Below are 20,958 nucleotides of genomic sequence, written 5' to 3'. Positions count from 1 at the left end.
AGATGTGTTTACACTAGATACTAATCATATTTATTTTATATATTTTCCTTGTTTAGGAAAAGCTTGCTGCTATGATTAAGGACCTCACAAGACAAAGCATAGAAGATCTATTGGAATTGATTCCCTATAAGGTTTGTCTAAACTCAAAGGTATGTCTTAGACTATAAGTTTTGTTTCTCTTCATGATAAAGGTATTTTAATTCATTCTAAGAAATCTGATTTACATTACTAACAAGTGTTATGTCTATAACTGTTGAATCATAAAGATTCTTGTTTGGGAGATTAATAATTAGATTGAATCCACCCTAATTAATAATCATGTTTTTGGAAACCTAACAAGTTCCCTATAAAACCCTAACCTAAGGGTATGTCAATGCTAATGTGAAAAACCCTAGTCTACTTAGGGTTACTAATGAAACCTAGAAAATACCTTTCTTTTGATGTTTGGGTTTTTGATGATTATGTCATGTTTGGAGTCTTGGTATTGTTATGAAGACCCTAGTCCTTTAGGGTTGATGGTGATGTGTTCCTAGACCTTGAAGTTTTGGAAAATTAGGTTTTGTAAGTAAAACCCTTATGTATCGAAAGTTAGCTCCTAGGAATGAATCCCTAGGTAAATGTTTGTCTATCTGATCAGAAATCTAAGTCTAATCTAGATTGTTATATGTCCGAATTTAAATGTATTAATGTTTGAGTCTTGGGTTTGTCCTATATATGTTATACTTGTGCATATTTATGCTAGATATGTATTTGTGCTAACCTATTTGTTGATAAGTTCTAAGGTTTGTAACTAAGCCCTAACAAAAGTTTGATATGAGGTGATGATGTTTTGATTATGATGTTAAATTCTAGGGATTACAACAAACCCTAGTTGAAGTTGGTCATATCGTTGAAACCTTGAATTTTGTGTTAATATTGTTTTATTTGTTGACTTCTAAGGCTTAGTGTCTCTTGCATGGAATCTAGGGCTTTCATTAAATCCTAGTAGAAGTCTATCATATGAATTCTAAAGTTGTTGAATGCATTGTATAACTATACTTGTTTGACTTGCCTCTAGGGTTTGAAATATATTATATTAGAGTATGTCATATCTATGGAAGAAATATTGAGGCCCTAGATATAATGAGACTGATATCTTGATTGAGTTACTAATGTGATCTAGGGGTTATATCCTTATCCAAGCAAAAGAAGTTGAAGTATAAAATTATGTGTCTCTTGTTGATTATGAACATAACTAAGCTTTGGTATTTAATGCTTTAATTTATTTAACTTCATGCTTCTAAGTTGTGCAGATACATAATATTCAAGACAATGAATATGTTCGTAAGTAAAGTTGATTTGACAAGCATGATGAATGAAGTTATATGACTACAAATGATTAAGAAGGATGGAAGCCATGAAAGATTCTATGATGTCATAGAAAGAAGTTGATCTCCCCAAGTTAAGAAGTTGAGATAAAAGAAATGTTAATCTTCCAAGTTGAGAGGGAGGACATATTATAGTCATGATGGATACCTTGAAGAAGAAAAATTGGAGAATGAATATTGAGGTGTTGCATGTGAAGTAGGAAAGGAAGCTGAATAATTGAGGAAACCTTTGTCAAGATTTATTTGGGAAGCCTCAAATTTCTACTTTAATGAATTGTGAGGCAACATCAAGAAGTCATAAGACCTCGAAGGTTTGTGTTTACTCATGAATATTTGAAAGGTTGTTATTGATTAAGGGGTTGTGACTGTTCAAGTAAATCTCTTAAGGTTTTTGAAAAACATGCTTGAGGTTAGAGAGATTTGATATGTTAAGGCATTGAGTGTGTAAAATTTTTGGGAGGACATCTAGCCGACATATGTGTTGATGTCTAGATCTCGAATTAGTAGGGACGGTGGCATTGGTCATGGAGCTCTAACCTTGGATATGCACCTAGATCCTTGGGTTGATGGTTAGCAAGTAAGCCTGATGGTACCTAGACTGGCTGAAATATTTAGTCCATCTTAGTCCCACCCGGATAGATTTTCCTAGTTAGGAATCTAATCCGTGTCATCGTAAGTGCCTAAACTCTTCATGATTCATGTGTTTTCAGATATTCCATATACTTGTATATGTAAGTATGAATACCTCCCTAGTTAAGAGGGAGTGTTGAAGAATGTAACTAGATTCGGTCTTCATAAATTGTATTTGAGTCACAATGAAATGTATTTATCAAAAGAATGAAAAATAATTTATTATTATTATGACTTATTAAAGCATGGGTTTCATGCTTGGGTCATCATGTTTTAGGTAAAAGTCCCCATTGGCGATTTCTAGGATTTATTATGAGTCATTACAATCATTGTCCATTTGAATCATGTAAAAATATTTATTATTGAGTCAAATAACCTATTTGTCACCTCCACACCGAGTTGGCCTCAAGGAGATCAGATCGACCTCAAACTAGGTAATTCGACCTCACCAGAAGCATATATATATATATACAAGTAGTTTGAATTCATTTGGAGACATCTCTCTCACAAAAATTCAACAATAAGAACAAAAAGTACGAAGTTGGAAAAGGAAACTAAAAGTAGTATGAAGTTGGAGAAGAAGGAAGAAAAGGTCAAGATTGAAATTTTGGGCTATCTATCTCTATTTCATGTAAATTACTCTAGGAGATCGAAGTATCTTTTGTCAAGTCGAAGTTGTTGCTACTGCTATTGCTGCCAGTCGCTACTAGGTCGAAATTGCTACTACAAGTTTTTGTTGCTAGGTAGAAGTCATTGCTAAAGGGTTATCTTCTGAAAGAAGCAAGAAAAGGGATGACTTGGTGTGGAGGAAGTTCATTTCTAGGTCAAGAGTCTTGGATTATCTCAGGAAGTTATAAAGGAAGAGTTATTGAGTGGGTTTTCCCTTAGATAAGGGTTTTCCCCAGACTATTCGCCTATATCTGGTGTCTGTGATCTTTGTGCTATTGTTTTGGTATTTACTTGATGAACTAAAAGATAAAAGAACATAAATATAAGAAAGTCACAAGTAATTATGTATATAAATAAAATCTTTCTGCCTTTCTCATTTTCTAACACTATCACCATAGTTAACCAAGAAGAATGAGACTTGGATAATGTGGATTTACTATATACTATCACCATAGTTAACCAAGAAGGATGAGACTTGGAGAATGTGGATTGACTGTATAGAGCTTTGAATAAGATCACCATCAATAATCAACATCCTTTGCCTAGCATAAATGACTTGCTAGATCAATTACAACATTCCAAGTACTTCATTAGTGTTACACAATAATTTGTCACCATCCCTGTTACTCCTCTTATCGTACCTTAGAGGACTCATTCCGGGAGTTATAAGAAGTGACAAGGGCTAAAAACACTTGCATTATGTTCCCCTGAGTATGTACTCCATGTTCCCTGGAGACACCTTCTGCAGATCATCCCTAAAAAGTGCTCTTTTTCCATTGGCGCAAGTCCACAGTATCCTACCCGCGCCAATGATGGAGATCCTCAAAAGAGGGCACGACCATTGGCGCTCTATCTTAGAGCAACAGTCGCGCCAACCAAATTTAGTCGTTCTTTTTGCCTTAATGCACGTCCGACTGTTGTTTCCTTCATTACATGGAGCTTTTCTGAGGTTAGAAAATCAGTTTTTTGTCGAGCTTTATCCATCTTTATGGCTTTTGCTAGTTCCACGAAAGGTGTCCCGGTTCATCGCATCCTCCTCCCTTCTTCATCTATATAAGCTTGTCATTATGCATTGGGGGAGGGGGAGAGAGTGTTGGTGTTAGTGTTATGCTAGTGATTTGGTGATTGAGTGATAGTAGTGATGATTATTGGTCATGGAGTGTTAGATGTTGAGTTTATGGAGGAATGCTAGTGAGTGCTAGAGAGGTTATGCTGCCGGAGAAGAGATGCATGTCAAGACACATATAGTTACTCGCCCAGCCAGGAGAAGGGTCGACGTCAGAACAATGGTTGTAACTTTTCCTGTTTATTAATTGATGAGCGACTGCTATTATAGTTCCAATCTCATTATCTATCATGGTGATATGTTGATTTATTTCCTTTCTGACTGAAATATAGTTGTGCCTTGGTAGTTTTTATGTTGGTATCTGTCTCTTCCTTTGCATGTGCAGGTATTTGTCATGATCTGTTGGAGCAAGGGAGCGAGGATATCAACTCTGCTTCAATCATAGCGTTGGACTCCAGGTTAGTCTTCTTGATTCACCTTTGATGCATAACTAGGAACTTGCGTAGCAGCGTGGTTTGTTTGTGGCTAGTTCTGTGATAGGCTAGTGGGATCGCCTCTGTCCGCAGAGGGGATTTACCTTACCAACAAATTGGCGACTCCGCTGGGGAGTAACTCTTTGATTTCTGTCTTGCATGTTAATTTTCTTCTGCTTGCTTGAGTGCATGAGCTTCCTGAGTCAGTTTTGAGTTGATTCTTTACTGTTTGACCCATCTGAGCACTGTCAACCCAACCTGAGGTCGTATCTTTTATCTTTTTAGTTGGCAAGCTTAATTGGCGCGGTTATTTCTCTGACAGTCGCGCCAGTTGGCGCACGTTGCTCAAAAGCAACTCGCGCCAATTCTGTGGTAGCGCAAGTTGCAGGCTGACAGTCGCGCCAGCTCTGTAAATTTTGCCTGTGTGTGGGTGGAAAGCTCATTCAGTCTCTTTATATATCTCTTTCAGCCTCTGGAACTGTGTTGAACCTCTGCTTGACTGGTTTTAGCCTGTATCCCTCAGCTGTTTGCTTATTTCCAGTGACTTTGCATGTCTAGCCTTCTGTGGGAAGTTTCGGTCTCTTGATCATCCAGTCAGCTTGTTGATTGTTCTACACCTATCCAGTGCTTTGTTAAAGCTTGATCTTCTATACTCTGAATACTTCACTTCTAGCCTCTTTAAAGTTCACTAGTTTTTGTGTTTTTCCTTGCTTGCATGGTTCATTTTGTGTTTTAGAATTGGTTCTATTTCATTGACTGAACTTGGATTGTGCATATCTCTTAGAATTTGTTTACATGCATCATGCCATCTTAAAGGAAAGAAAAACAAAAAATCTCTTGCATTATAGTAGTTAGCATTTATTGTTATTTGTTGCTATTGAAAAGAAAAAAGACAAAATTTTGTTTCTTGTTATTAGCTGCATTAGGATCTTTGTTCTTTGTTGAAGTGATAATTTCGTTTGTGAAAAAGATCTCAACCCTCCTGTAGATAGAATTCATCGAATCAAATGATTTAATTTCGGCATATAGCTTGCATGTAAGAAGTTTTCGAGATATCACATACGGTAGGACCAAAAAACTGAAACATAATCAAAGATAAACTTTAAAATGAACTCAATGAACATAACAACGCATTGGAACATAACGCAAACACTCTAGAGGTCTAGGTTAGAGACGTGTTCCGGCGTCGTTAAACCTGGTAGTTTATCGTCGAGTGGTTGGGTGATTCCTCCACGGTGAAACGGTAGCTGCCAATGCGGACTGTGCTCCCGCGTACCGTCGAGTATATATTGGGAGACCCCTACAGGAATAAAGCCTTTATCCATAGGAAGCCATGTCAGCCGCCCTACGTTTCGCAATGCAGTGAACACAACATTCACGAAGATCGACCACCCGTACCCTAAAAAGTATTCTGTGGTTTTGCGAAAAGTTTGGCACACCCTCTACCTAGAATTCCAGAGCAGTCACTTTTGATCCTTTTCGGACTCCCTAAACGAAAAGGTGCCTATGAGTGTCTTGTCACTTCGTGCTCATTAAATATTCGAAGGAGACTAGAGTCATCTTTTACCCTTTTCTCGACTCTCAAAAAATGAAAAGGTTAAGTTCAGTGTCTTAAAATTTATTGGCCACGATAACATCTACCCAATTAGATTTTGTTTGCGTTAGCTTGAGTAGGGTTATTCCTCGTTCAATGGCAGCCTTTCCGGTGCCCACCGGCCAAGGTGTTCCTCCTGATGGGTACCCTCGCCCATTTCCTTCTGTTGGAAATGTTGGTGTTCAGTATATCGCAACATTGTCTTTGCCTGGGTTGACCATTGGTTTACCCGTATGGTTGTTTTCAAACTCGGTGGTCTCAAGTGTGATGACTCCTGTCCCACCACCACCTCCTCCACCCGAACAACACCATGTTGATTCTAAGGTGGACCCCTTCCCTTCTTCGCCTATTGCTGCGTCCTCATCTTCTACTTCGCCTGGTGAAACCTTGGATTTCACTAACTAGGTGGCTAAGAAGAAGAAGAAGAAGACCAAAAGGAAGAAGTCTCCTAAGGGAAAGGTCGTATCTACCACGAAGCTATCAGAAGTGGAACCACCTTCTGCTCCTCCGCGGAAGCTCCGGTCTCCTTGTCGATTATGCAAAGGGGACCATTTTCTTTCTGATTGTCCTGGCATTCCCAGGATCCTAGATATATGGTCCCGTGACCCGACTCGCCCCTTGCTGTCGCAAATTGACGATACCTTACTAGTTGGTAACAGAAAAGGGAAGGTTCGTTTCCCTTGTCGACTTTGTGAAGGTAATCATCTCCTTCGCCTTTGTCCACTGATGGATGAAGCTTCCCGTCTTTTGGCAAGTCTGTCGGATTCCTTACCCCAACTACCCGCTGGATATCAGCGTCTTGTTACACCTGCAGAGCGTCTCTCCACTAACCAAGTGATCAAACATGATTCCTCTTTGGTCCAGCTTTCTCTTCCTGAACCTACCTGTGCTCCGCCTGCTCCAGACCAGTCCCTGGTCGGAACAAGTGATTTATATTCATCATCTACGCATTACTTGATCATCAAAGATGAACCACCTGAGTCCAAACCAACCGAAAGTCCACAGTTCCAGCTTACAAGTAACCCGGTCTTTCAAAAGGTCCAGCTTACAAGTGACCCGGTTTTGCCTACAGAAGTTCCATCTTTAGCTGCTCTTACATCTGAATCCAAACCAGACAACAGTCAAACGGTCCGGATTACAAGTGACCCGGTTTTGCTTTCAGAACTTCCACCCCTAGATGATCCTACATCTGAATCCAAACCAGACAACAGTCAAACGGTCCGGATTACAAGTGACCCGGTTTCGCCTTCAGAAGTTACCTCCTCAGATGATGTTATCACTGCCAAGAATGACGAACCCACCGTCCAAATTCTATTCATTGACATAGACGTTAATGATCAAGTGAGCATCCCTCTCATTTCTTCACAACAGGAAGAAAGTCCATTAGAGGCATATCCGGCTGTCTATCCAGTCCCACCTCCGAGCAACCTAGTTATTTCCTTTAATTGGGATCAACTAGTCAATCCTCGGTTACCAGCCTCCATACCATTTCAAATTATAGTTCAAGTCTATCGCATGGTCATGGCTGGTACAATTATTGATGAAGGATCTCTTGTTAGTATCCTTTCTTCAACAGCTTGGGAAGCACTTGGTTCCCCACTGCTTCTGCCTGAGATGAGAAGCCTTGTAGGTTTCCATCGAGAAATCACTCGACCTTTAGGAATTCTTCCCAATGTACCTATCACGTTAGAAGGGAAGACTATCCAAATGGGTCTCATGGTAGTCCAAGGTCCGTTAGATTACAATTTACTCCTTGGACGAGACTATATTTATCGCATACGTGCTATTGTGTCCTCACTCTTCAGAGTGATGTGTTTTTCGCATGAAGGAAGAACGATCAAAGTCGTAGACCAACTTTCATTCCCCGGTTCACACTTCACATATAGCCATTTGCCATTCCTAAATGGTCTTATTTCCACAGGAAATGCCCCAGCACCCACCCCGTCATTCTGATGACGGCAGCTCACCCGGGCGCGTGACTGAAGCCCGGGGGCATCCTCCAATCGAGTCTTTCCAAGTAAACCTTCATTCCATCCACTCCGTGAATGCCATGAAGCTTGGGGGGCATGTACCTCGATTGGTATAATCATGCTGGGGGCATGCAACAAAATTTTTTTTAACAAGCAAAGTTCTCCATGGTTCAAGCTTGTGTAAAAATGAACCCATTTACATCCCGTGATTGCCTTTTATCCGCTAAAATTCTGCTAGATGAGCCCTGGTTGTTTCATTCCATCGCTACTATCTTTTTGGCCGATCATATGCTTTCACTTGGTTGTTTCTCCTTTCCTGAGGAACCGCAGCGATGAGTGGTCTTATTAGCCAGCCTCTTAACCTTTACGTGTTTCAAGTAAAGTTCCACCATTACCGGAACCAGTTGCTATCCCTTATACCACTCGTTCCTTCAGGACGAGTCGCCTTTACGCTCTTTTCTGACTCGTAAAATATGAAAATATTGCCGAGTATTTTTCCCTTTTTGACTCGTTAAAGAAAATAAAAATGGAGGTCCGCTTTCAGCTCTTTTCTAACCATTTAAAGAGGAAAAGATTGCCGAGTCGCTCCTCTTGACTCGTTAAATGGTGATAAGGGGCGGTCGTGTTAAGTTCTTTTTTTCGACCGTTAAAACATAAAAAGATTACCGGTTTTTTGTCGTTTCAAACTCGTTAGTGGTTACGAAACGATGTGGTTTTGACCGCTTTTTTACTTTTTCAGGTCGAAGTCACTAATCATGAAAAGTACTCCTCGATCGTAATGATCGGGCGGTTCTTTCGGGTATTATTTTATACTTTTTCGGGCCCGAGAGACACAACTGTATGAAAAAGGACATCCCTGGAGTTTCCTTTTCTGCTGTCTTTTCAAACTCTCTAAACAAGAAAAGACGCCGAGTTCTTCCTTTGTCAGACTCGTTAAAACTTAATGACATCGGATTTTGTCACAACACAAGCATATGCTATCCCCATCAAGCTTGTTAAAAATAACTGGGGTACTCGCCAGAAATGGTGGGGGAAAATAAAATTTTTGAACCATAATTGTTACCGTAACGGCAGTATGTCGCTCTTGAACATGGCACTTTTTGCTTTCGTGTCCAGGGTGGGGATATTTCATCTCATATCTTTCACTTGCTTCCATGGATTTGGGTACCCTATTTGACCTCTCATTCACTCATTGCCTCGTCATAATGACCTTTGATACATTGATGTCAAATACTGCCAATTCCGTTAATGTGCCGCCGATATGTTCAAGAGAAGTTGACCTCTGCAAATAAACAACCTCCCTCTGATAGTTCGCACAATCTTGATTCACGACATTATCTCTCTGTCTCGTGTCGATGATGTGGGAAACATTATGGCCCGCCTTCAATCAAGGTCACTCCCTGTCGACTTCAGCTCATTATCCAGGAAGTTGACCTAGAGACTCCCTTCTGGTGCCTTGGAGCCTGCATGCCTCAATGGCAGGCTCTTCGTGTTCGACGTGAGGTTTTCATCATTGGCCTCCGATCGAATGATTCTACGGGTGTTCGACTTCAGCTCATTAATTCACACGCCGTAGATTGTACCTATAGTACCTTGAGGGCCATTGTCATTATTGGTGGTACCTCTCGCGTCTGTTAACAGTTTCCATTATTGACTGGTAATCAGGCGATGTTCATGCATGTTCGACTTCAGCTCATATATTCACATGCTTGGACTTGTACTCTTGTTCGGGTCGAGATGGAGCGCAAGACCCTGGATTGTGTCTGTCGTAATCCAGGCGTGATTCTTGGTACTTGACTCATTCACTGGATGGCTGCGACCATACCTGAGTCAGTTCATTGATCCTAACCAGATGGCTGCGTCCATACTATGGATCCAGATTATTTATGTACTCTCTTATGGATGGCTGCGACCATGCCACGTACATCATGTAATTGAACTATCAGTCATGTCTCTTAATACAGCTCCTCGGCGGCAATAACTATATGTGCTCTTGTGTGCTCTTATGTGCGTTCTGGTAAAGCATTTCACCCCTCTCCACCTCTCGGACTTCATGCTTTAGGGGGCATCTGTTACACAGTAATTTGTCACCATCCCTGTTACTCCTCTTGTCGTACCTTAGAGGACTCATTCCGAGAGTTATAAGAAGTGACAAGGGCTAAAAACACTTGCATTATGTTCCCCTGAGTATGTACTCCATGTTCCCTGGAGACACCTTCTGCAGATCATCCCTAAAAAGTGCTCTTTTTCCATTGGCGCAAGTCCACAGTATCCTACCCGCGCCAATGATGGAGATCCTCAAAAGAGGGCGCGACCATTGGCGCTCTATCTTAGAGCAACAGTCGCGCCAACCAAATTTAGTCGTGCTTTTTGCCTTAATGCACGTCCGACTGTTGTTTCCTTCATTACATGGAGCTTTTCTGAGGATAGAAAATCAGTTTTTTGTCGAGATTTATCCATCTTTATGGCTTTTGCTAATTCCACGAAAGGTGTCCCGGTTCATCGCATCCTCCTCCCTTCTTCATCTATATAAGCTTGTCATTATGCATTGGGGGAGGGGGAGAGAGTGTTGGTGTTAGTGTTATGCTAGTGATTTGGTGATTGAGTGATAGTAGTGATGATTATTGGTCATGGAGTGTTAGATGTTGAGTTTATGGAGGAATGCTAGTGAGTGCTAGAGAGGTTATGCTGCCGGAGAAGAGATGCATGTCAAGACACATATAGTTACTCGCCCAGCCAGGAGAAGGGTCGACGTCAGAACAATGGTTGTAACTTTTCCTGTTTATTAATTGATGAGCGACTGCTATTATAGTTCCAATCTCGTTATCTATCATGGTGATATGTTGATTTATTTCCTTTCTGACTGAAATATAGTTGTGCCTTGGTAGTTTTTATGTTGGTATCTGTCTCTTCCTTTGCATGTGCAGGTATTTGTCATGATCTGTTGGAGCAAGGGAGCGAGGATATCAACTCTGCTTCAATCATAGCGTTGGACTCCAGGTTAGTCTTCTTGATTCACCTTTGATGCATAACTAGGAACTTGCGTAGCAGCGTGGTTTGTTTGTGGCTAGTTCTGTGATAGGCTAGTGGGATCGCCTCTGTCCGCAGAGGGGATTTACCTTACCAACAATTAGTTTGCATATTGAGATACCAATAGGTTCAAATAAAAGAAGAAGGCACTTGGAAGACTGCCTTTAAGATGAGGCAAGTGGATATAAATGGTTGGTAACGTCTTCTAGTTTGTATGATGTATTGAAACCCATTTTATATTCGTTTGTATTGAAATTATATATTGATTTATAGCTTTAGTTGGGAAGAATATATATCACATCTCATGTAGATATTAGAGACATTGAAAAATCATCAATTGCTAGCAAACATTAAGAAATTTGAATATTCTTAGCAATCCTTGGTGTATTTTGAGCATGTGATTAGTGGAGGGGAACTCAAGATTGAAATTACAAAAATGTACACCATGATCAATTGACCAGATCCAATTAATGTCATTGAAATAGAATTTTTGTGGTGACAATGTAGTACCTTCAAAAATTTATAGCATCCTTTTCAATTATGGCTACACCTTTCCATGTTATAACAACCAATGGAAAGAGTTTCAAGTGGGGAAATAATCAACATAAGGATTTTGAAGAGTTGAAATGAAAGAATAATTAAAAATGATTTCTCGCATTGTCCAATTTTCAAACTCCCTTCGAAGTGGAGATCAATGTAAGTGGATATGCTATGTGAATGATCTTGATGCGAGGAGGTAAGATACTTTTCCATTATTCTAAAATGTTCTACGACAAAGCCATGAGCTGACCTACATATGACAAGAAACTAGATACTTTGATTCATGCTATTAAGAAATGGAAGCATATTCGATGGGAAAGGAGACCATCATCCACATTGATCATCAAATATTATATTATCTGTAGGCCTAAAGTAAGCTCCAACAAACTAAACACCACAAGTGGGCAGGATTTTCACAACATTTTCATCTTATATTAAATTATAAGAAGGAAAAAACTAATAAGTTGGTAGACCAACTCTCAAGACCACTCATATCCAATATCACAACTTTGATTACTCTTATGCATATGGAGCCTCTCATCCATGTTGCAAAAAAAGAGTAGCACATAGAAGATGGTGACTTCAAGGAGGTGTTTGAACAACTACAAGGCCAAGTTGTGTAGGAGAAGGTGACAACAATGTTTATTATCATCTGCATGATGGTTTTCTTTACATGATAGATAAACTATGTGCTCCTAAAGGTGAAATAATGTAGCTTATTAGAGAATGTCACACCTTCAAAGTTGTAGGGAATTTTTCTGTTGGGAAGATAATTGCCAACTTATATAGGCATTCTTAATGAAAATTACTTACTATGATTAATATTATGAACCGTAACAGAGAAAATGAAGAAACATTAACTTGAATCATAAAGAGAAATAAGGAATCTTCATTAACTATTGATAAGGGTTTGATGACTTGGAAAATTGAAGACTGAAGTAGATCCACTGGCCAAGTTTCCTTACTCCAAAATCCTCCTTGAAAACCTACACTAAAAAGAAACAGTAATAGATGACAAAAACATGCTTAAAGAAAACTTAACTAATTATATTCAATAAAATAATTCATTATCATAATCTATTTTATTAAGACACAAAGTTATGGAAGAACACAATGAGTTTCTAATTAATTTAATGAACAACAATAGAAGGCTTTGATACATCTGATCTTTTGTTGTAGGCACTGCTTAGAACTATCCCGTGAACCCCTTTCCCTTAGGCCACCAAATGTCTCCTTTAATTTTTCTTCCTCTTTAGAACAATGAAAGTGAAATAGAAGGAGACACTTTTCAATGTAATAGAAGAATAGTGGAAATACAAGGAAATAGAGGTTTCCAAAACTAAAAGATTACTTAAATGATTAAGGGATTGCAGACATGGACAAGGATAAAAACCAAGAGCATATTGGTCCTCTTTCCTCTCCTCCACCCAAGGAATCATTAAATGATCATTGAAGCTAGTTTGGGCTATTGGAGGTAAGCTACAAGATGCAAATTCCCAATGAAACTTCTCAACCCTGCCCCAAAATGCACAATAATGCACACATTTAATTTTTCTAGCGCAATTCGAAGGAATACACTAGTTGATTGAAGAATATTAGTGTATATACACACTTTGCTTGAGTAGGAGTTGTGTATGTACATGTTATTCCAGAGCAAAGAGTGCATATTAAACTCAAATTTTATGTTTTGAAGAGTTCATCAGAGGGATAGTGTATGCAAAATTCGAGCATTGTAGAATCTATTGAACATGGGACATTGATGCATTCAGATTGTTAATAATGAGGGAGCCTACTATTGATTGCAACCCTAAGGTACTAAATGAGAATTTATATCTTATTCTTAGAGCAAAGAGTTGATGTTAATGGGGAAATATTCAATGGAAGGAGGGCATTGCGGCATCCCCCATCAACCAACATGAGTGTAACCAGAAAACCAAATATTTGGAAGGATTCAAATGAAGAATTGTAAGGGCCACCACCAAGTATGTCTCTTATATGAACCAAGTGGAATAAAGCATGGATGAGACCCTTTGAGAACCAACTAATAATGAAATACACTGACAAAGGTGTGGAATTCCACCAATGGTGATAATGGAATCCAAGGTATTGCATAAATTCCAATGTGTGAATATATGTGTTGATATCAAACAAAAGGGAAACTACTCAGTCAACGACCAATGATGAATATCATAGTCGAGCACAAGGTCACCTATCAGTGATGAAAATGTGGCAAGGGTGCTTCTCTAAGACAAAATGAGTCAAGAGACAATTGCATAATGAGTCAAGAGACAATTGCATAATGATTGACATAAAATTAAATTCCCTTGAACATAAGCACAACACAATGGTGACCTAGGAAACATATACTCAAGAATGAACAACAATATAAGCCTATGACATGTGAAAATTTCTTAATCTACACATCAGAAATCCTACTGCAATCACTGGTTTACCATCTCCTACTTGTTTTTACATTCAAAAAGTTGTTTAATTATTTAAACAACGATGAAAACACTATTGATGACTACATATACATACAAATCATGAACTGAAAATGGAACAAGAAAAATACACAAGGGAAAACGTTATTTTTGGACAATTGTCCCCGGAAAATCCCAATGCAAGAAAACCAGTGCAACATATAGAGGGTTTGTATTATTAAGCAGATTTCTGAATAAAACTAGGGTGCCAAATCTAACTCACCCAACAGAGAATAAACCTGACAGAAGTACCTCTATCCAGAGACAGATGAGAAAACCCCACAGGTGACTGCGTTGTTCCCAGTGTTGGGCAGTGATGGCTGCTCCAAGCTCTGCACTGGAACTGTGTCACCTCCTCTAGGAGTTGAGTCAATGCGAAAATGCATGACTGCGTCAGATATCTCCCTCTGTGACATCTGCAACACTGCATCACTACGTCAGATCTATCCCTTTGTGTCACTACGTTAGAGCTCTCTTGGTGCTTCTCTGCCTCTCTGCTATGTATCCTCGGCCTTGGACTGAAGTCCCTCTACTGAACTGCCCCTCTGGCTGCAACAAATCACTTATTCGATTTTCTCAGCAAACCATGCCCATGAAAAATTAAATTGATTGATCTCTCAAGTGTGTCTCCAACTGACCCTCAAGCCTCTTCTTATACTTTTCTTGTGGATGAATCAACGACCAATATTAAGTCCCCAATCGATGGTTAATATTAAAACAGATTTGATCCTCATCACTTAGAATTTTCTCACCCATTTTCTTATTAATACCCATTAATATTTTTATTTTCCTAAGTTTAGACTTAGGAACCCATTAAAAATATTAATTATTTTAATAACTAGAATTTCTCTAAACGATTTCTGGGTTCTGGAGATCTCATGTGTTCTAGCCCCTCCACAAAATTTTGGAGCTAGAGCACATCCGATGCTACCCAAAATCAACATGACATAGTAGGCATCAACAAACTCTCCATTTGATTGGAATAGTAACCAATCAATGGAGTAAAAATCTCAAAAACAAGTTTGGGCTTCTAAACAGTCAAACTATAACCCACTGAAGGAGGAAGACTCATAGCTTGGTGCTTTGTTCAAGGGTGATAGGACTCATGACCATTGCCACCATAAAACTAAAAAACTCTTCTTCTCAACCCCTCTTTTTTTATAATATATGATTTTTTTGGGTGTGTTTTTCATATTACAAAAATCTTGAAGAAGGATAAAGTAATGCTTTAATATAGTGGATTAAATGAGTGTTGTGAGCAAGGAAACTAATTCTAGCATTGGGAACATACATACAATCAATGCAAGGAAGGAATATGAGATATGGACACTTGGGGAATGTTTTCTCTAGGGATAGATAATAACATGGGTGCTAAATGGCTAGAAAGGTACTAACTAGAGCACCCATATAAAGGTCGACTCTACCAATAAGTTATGAAACTTGAAAATTGACAAGAAGGGTTCATGCCAGAAAATAATGGGATCAATCTTGTGGAAAGTTTAAAATGACACCATAATGTAGAATGCAAAGCAGAAAATCCCTACCCTATATGCTAAGTATCAAAAACATTACTTTCCACATTTGATCTAATGTGGATGATAGTGATAGAAAAGTTTTAGGCATAAGTTCTTGTGTCGAACCTTTTGGCATACAAGGCATTGGCTCAACCATAGGTTTATGCATGTGCATGGGATTCTATAGCCAAAAGTTTATTTCCCTTTTGAAAACTTAGGGGTCTCATAATTATGACCTCGAGTTGAAAGATCCACCTCGACATTAAACATATAGATATTCACTTGAATTTCCCCAATATTGGGACTACCTTGGGTCCCCCAATGTTAAGAACCAGGGTTATTTTTAGCATCAACAACCAACTATTTCCCTTAGGTAAAGGGGTTATTGAGTATGGCCTGTTGACTTGAAGAGGCTTGTTGTGCTAATAAGTGTTGCACATCTTATATCTTTGGTCAAAGTCATGTCAACTGTTCTTCCTTGCAACGCTTGCAAGGAAACTTCACTTTCTTCTTTTCTTCCTTTTTAGCCTGACCAATATTATTTATAGCTTTTCTTATATTAACTCCCCCTCCACGCCCACCACCTCCTTTCTTATTTAATTTTTTCTTCTTCCTTTTGTCGAATTGTTGATTTCTTTTGGCATTAGAAGATTGAACAAGGTTTACCACTTAAATCTGCATACGAGGAGCAATTGTGGTCTAAGTCTGACTGCAGGAAGGCTGATGTAAAGACATATGGAATAGTTGAATTGCAGTCAAACTCACCATACTAGAATCAACAAAACCCACAATTCCATTAGGATGTGTTTTAGTTTTGGTTTTGTTGGATTGATGTTCGATCATGACACATTGGGAGGGATTTCATAAAGGATTAATCTTGATTTTGAATAAATCATATCCAATTTTGTAAGCCCTAAATATGGTTTTCTCTTCAATTTATACTCCCAAAAGAGACAATTAGTAATAACGAGTTCAATACTATTCCAAGAGAAATTGATTAGGAATTTACATCTTTATCATTTGCTTTTCTCTCTTCCATCCTTGGATGTGGTTTGAGAATCAACATAACCCACAATTCTATTAGCATGTGGTACTAGTTTTGGTTTTTGTAGGACCAATGTTCAATCACTACACACTGGGAAGGATTTCATAAAGGATTCCTGACTGTGAATAAAAAAAATCCAATTGTTGGGCCCTAAATATGGCTTGCTCTTCAATGTATACTCCCAAAAGGGACACTATAGTAATAAATAATTCAAGAATGATTCCAAAAAACAATTGATTGGGAATTTCCACCTTTATCATTTTATTTTATCTCTTCCATCTTGGATGTGGTTAGAGATATCGATAATATTGTTTTCATTAAATTCACTAGGAGTTCAATCCTATCATCATAGTGAATAGGCAATTGGAAATAGTTCATGAAGACTATTGCCAGGTCATTAAAATTCATGAAAGACCCCCACTTCAACTCGATATACCAATCACTGCAACCTCAGTAAGGGTGCATTGAAAAATACTGGACTTGATGGAATCAACTATTAGGGAGTTCAAATAACATTAGAGGTGAAAATTCATGATATCATAACTGGGGTCTTCATTAGACTTCCCCTTAAAATCTAGAATGTTTGTGCGAAGGAACTAAGTGCTAACTGAGATTATATTACACTATATCATTTTTAAACTTGAAAATATATAGAAAGTTAAGAGTTTACATAAACAAAACTCGTGGATGAGAAACTCCTAGAGGGAGGACCCTTCAATTGGCTAAAACCTGAAAAGAAAAAGATTGGACTTTGACTGGAACTAGGTTGTTACAGATCGCTTTTAGAAAAGCCAGGGTTCATATTAAAACCTTCAATAATCTGACCATATGGAGGGAAACCTCTACCCATAAGATTCCAAAAGTTTTGGGAGGGTTTTCCCCTAATTGACATCCCATATTTGGGAAAAGTCCCTTCCATGGGATTTCAAAAGTTCTAAAAGCGCATAGACCTAGACGATTATTGTGGCAGTTTAATCACTATTTAATTTGATTGAACTACAAATATTTAATTTTCAACTAGGGTAAGTCTGTTTATTTCGAAGGTATTTGCACTATCTGTGTCGATACATAACATCTAGGGAAAGAAATGAAAGAAAAATCCGTTGAACACAATTGTAGAACTTAAAACACTCAAGTAGAAATAAAAAATACATTCTACAGGAATGAAGTTCACTCATTACACTTCGTGTTTTTCTCAAAGAACAGGTGTGCCACACATCATTAATAAAATTGTATCAAATGATTAAATATTATAGTTCTAACCAATCTTGTGTAACAAGATATAACGAATCTGAAAACATAAGTGCATAAGTACTACAATTCATATAACAACATTAATGAATCCACACTTAAAAGAAAGACAAACCAAAACAACTAATCTACTACTACTGCAATCCCTGCTAAAGAGGAGGTTCGTTCCTCCTTAGCAGGGCGCAGGGATGAAATGCAAACTAGTTAAAAAATCAACACAATATCTGTATGAATATAACCAGAAGTGTTTTATTTTCAAAGTGACTGGAAATTGCAAGATCCAAATATCGATGAAGTTCTTATGTTATCTTTCCCTTTTCATGGAACCGAACCTTTTTATAAAGTTTACAAGCCCCAAAAATTAGGGAACAAATCATCAATGAGAATCTCACAATTCTCATGCTGATCAATATTAAGATAAAAACATAAAGCGTTACAAATAGTTTCCCAATAAAAGACCAATGCAAGTTACACTATCTCCATAATCATAACTGCTTAGATCATTTGACCGTCTGTAGATGATTCATGATTCTTGACAACTGTCTTTGAAGACAACAACCACGGTCTTTGGTAGTTGTGGTGTAACAACAACTCGAGGTGTAACAACAAAACTTCAGACTATAACAACAAATCCTCAAAGTGTAACAACGAGTAACAACAACAACTGCTCATCCTTAGTCCTTAGTTGTAGGCAACACCTGAAAGAAAAATAACTAGAAAACTTCTTCCACAATTACCTTGGTTAGCCATCTCAAAAAGACATCACTTCATTCGATATTTAATGAAAGATGGAAAAATAATATGTTGAGAAAGGATTTCTCTTATAACCAGGGAAAATGGTAATTGGGACATAAAGTTCATAGGTTTATAGAGAGAGAATGATCAAAAATGGGGAAAGAGGTGTCTAAGATATGCTTAAAAACTGCACCCAACATCTCCCCCCAACTGAAGCAACTGCATGTCCTCATGCAAAATCCTCAGGTACTATTGTTGTATCATTGTTGTAAATCTGTCAAGTTATAAGCACCAGCAATATCTTCGTCAACTGGTCTGTAGCCCTGAGTAGCCATCAATTGATGCAGCCATGATTCCTCTTCATAATCACACAATCGGTAATGGGGCTAGTATTCTTCGACCGGAATCCAAATCAAGGGATACTTAAATATAAGCCCTATCTAGAAGGCTCCCATTTAATCACAATCTGAGCATATTCTGGAACCCTTGTAACAACCACAAAATTAGGAAACCCAAAAGGGTCACACTCTTGCAGACTTGCACTACCAGCCTCTGTACGTTTAAGGCATCTAGTCAATGCTCGGCTCTTCAGCTGTGCAAAGAGGTTGAGGAAAAATCCGACAATCCTCCTCCTGTAGATGGCTGATTGTTCCCTCATATCAGGGGTACTCAGAAACTTCCTAAATTCACGCCTCAATTCAGTAGCCATGCCTGGTTCTTCTCTTATCCACAAGGTTTCCTTCTCTTCATTGGTGTTAGATGACTTCATGGCCAGATGCCATTCTACTTGATTTCTCATGAAAGAGATGAAGGTGTGCAACTGCAAGTCCCCCATGTAGGAGAAAATGCATACAATCATATGCAGGCTAGCGTATTCACAAATCATATTATGTAGAAAAATCTCACAAAGTAAGCTTTGCTCATCAAAATCACATGCACGAAAAACATCTAAAAAAGTCTGGGTAGAATTACCCAGATAAGGTATATTCTCATAGACAAATTTTAACTGAAACAAATAAAATCTTTCCCAAAGAAAGATTGGATAGGATGGGGAAGGCCTTCTACACCCCAACAGGTTTAGGGCAAGTCCGTACAACTTATTTTTATCATCTATTAAGTTCTAAACTTCCTATTGTAACTGTTGCACTTGTTCCTCCTTTTCCTTCTCAGTTTTCTTCCTTTCCCATATTGTCTAGTCTTCCATCAACTTCCTCTTATCCCTCTGTTCTTTGAGAGTATTTACAACTTTTCTATTATTCTCCAACGAGATCACTCCCTTTTGCAAAGTGAATGTCAATTGCTTCCATTTCTATAATTCTAATATAAACAAAAGTATTTTCTGAACACCATCCTGCTTCAGGATTTCATGTTCTCTCACATGCAAGATCAATAGGGGGTGTAACAACATCTCGAGATTTAAGTTCTTCTGCTTCGACTGCTGGCTCTTGTGTAACAAGAAATTAATCAGCAATTTCTTGTGGATCAGTTGTCACTTCTTCTTCCTGAGCGATCTCTACCTCAACCACTGGTTCTTGTGTAACAATAGTATCGTCGACAGGTTCTTGTGTCTCATCTTCCAAGTTGATCACCATGAGATGCTCTGTTTCAGATGCTGGTTCTTGTGTAACAACAACATCGTCAACGGGTTCTTGTGTAACAACTTCCCAAGTTTTAGTTTGGGTTTATATCGAGATGGTACTTGCAACACAAACTTTATACCCAAATGTTGCTAAATTCTTAGCACATGCTGTACATATAGAACTTGGTGTAGTTTCTGTTTCCATCTTATCAACAACCTCTGCCAAGGTATCCAGACTCGGGACCCTTGTTTCTTATTTACTATCCTCTAATTGTTGCCTTAATTATTTATTTTATTTTTCTAATTCTTCAATTTTACGCAGCAGGGTTTGGGTCTCGTCCTTACCTGGTAAAGGAATCTCTTCAGGATGGGCCTATTTTTTTTTTTTTTTTTCTCCCCTGTGTCCTTATGCTTGCTTGAACTCTTTCTAGATGGAGGTGAAGGCTCTGGCTGGGTGTTGACTCTAACCCTCCTTTTTGGTGTCCTCCCACCTATTGGATTTTCCAGTGATCTTTTCTTGATTATGCTTCCAGAGGATTTCCCTTGCTCTTCAGTCAACCTAGCTTCCTCTAGAGTGTCAGCGGGGGTTTCAACTTGCTTCCTATGTGAATTCCTCATATTTATTATCATAAAATCTTCTCGGCTCCGGCCTTAGCATTCTAGGGAATCCATTATGATTAATTTTATAAGGTTGTGATTAGTTACACAAGTTTACGAATGCGAAGCAACCTTCATAGTGGCAGACATATGCTTCAGGTTCTCCAACAAGAAATATGGAAGGTTAACCAATTGCCTGTGTTGGAGATGGTTTAACAATGGGAAATGATAATTAAACACTATTTTCGCCCATCCTTCATAAGTAATTTATTTGATAATGTATAAGGCAACATTTCCCCATGGCTGAGGAAGTGACAATCAGTCAATTCCCCTGCCCTTCTTCTCCAATTGTTCCTCCCCTTGCAGAAATTCCACCTTGAGGGAAGGATCATTGATTTTCTGGCTAAACCATCTTTTT

The sequence above is a fragment of the Pinus tabuliformis genome, chromosome 9 (assembly GCF_031772625.1).
Source record: "Pinus tabuliformis cultivar Carrire ecotype Pingquan chromosome 9, CPIR1, whole genome shotgun sequence".
In the NCBI taxonomy this organism is placed as follows: Eukaryota; Viridiplantae; Streptophyta; class Pinopsida; order Pinales; family Pinaceae; genus Pinus; species Pinus tabuliformis.
Note: the sequence above shows the minus strand (reverse complement) of the source record.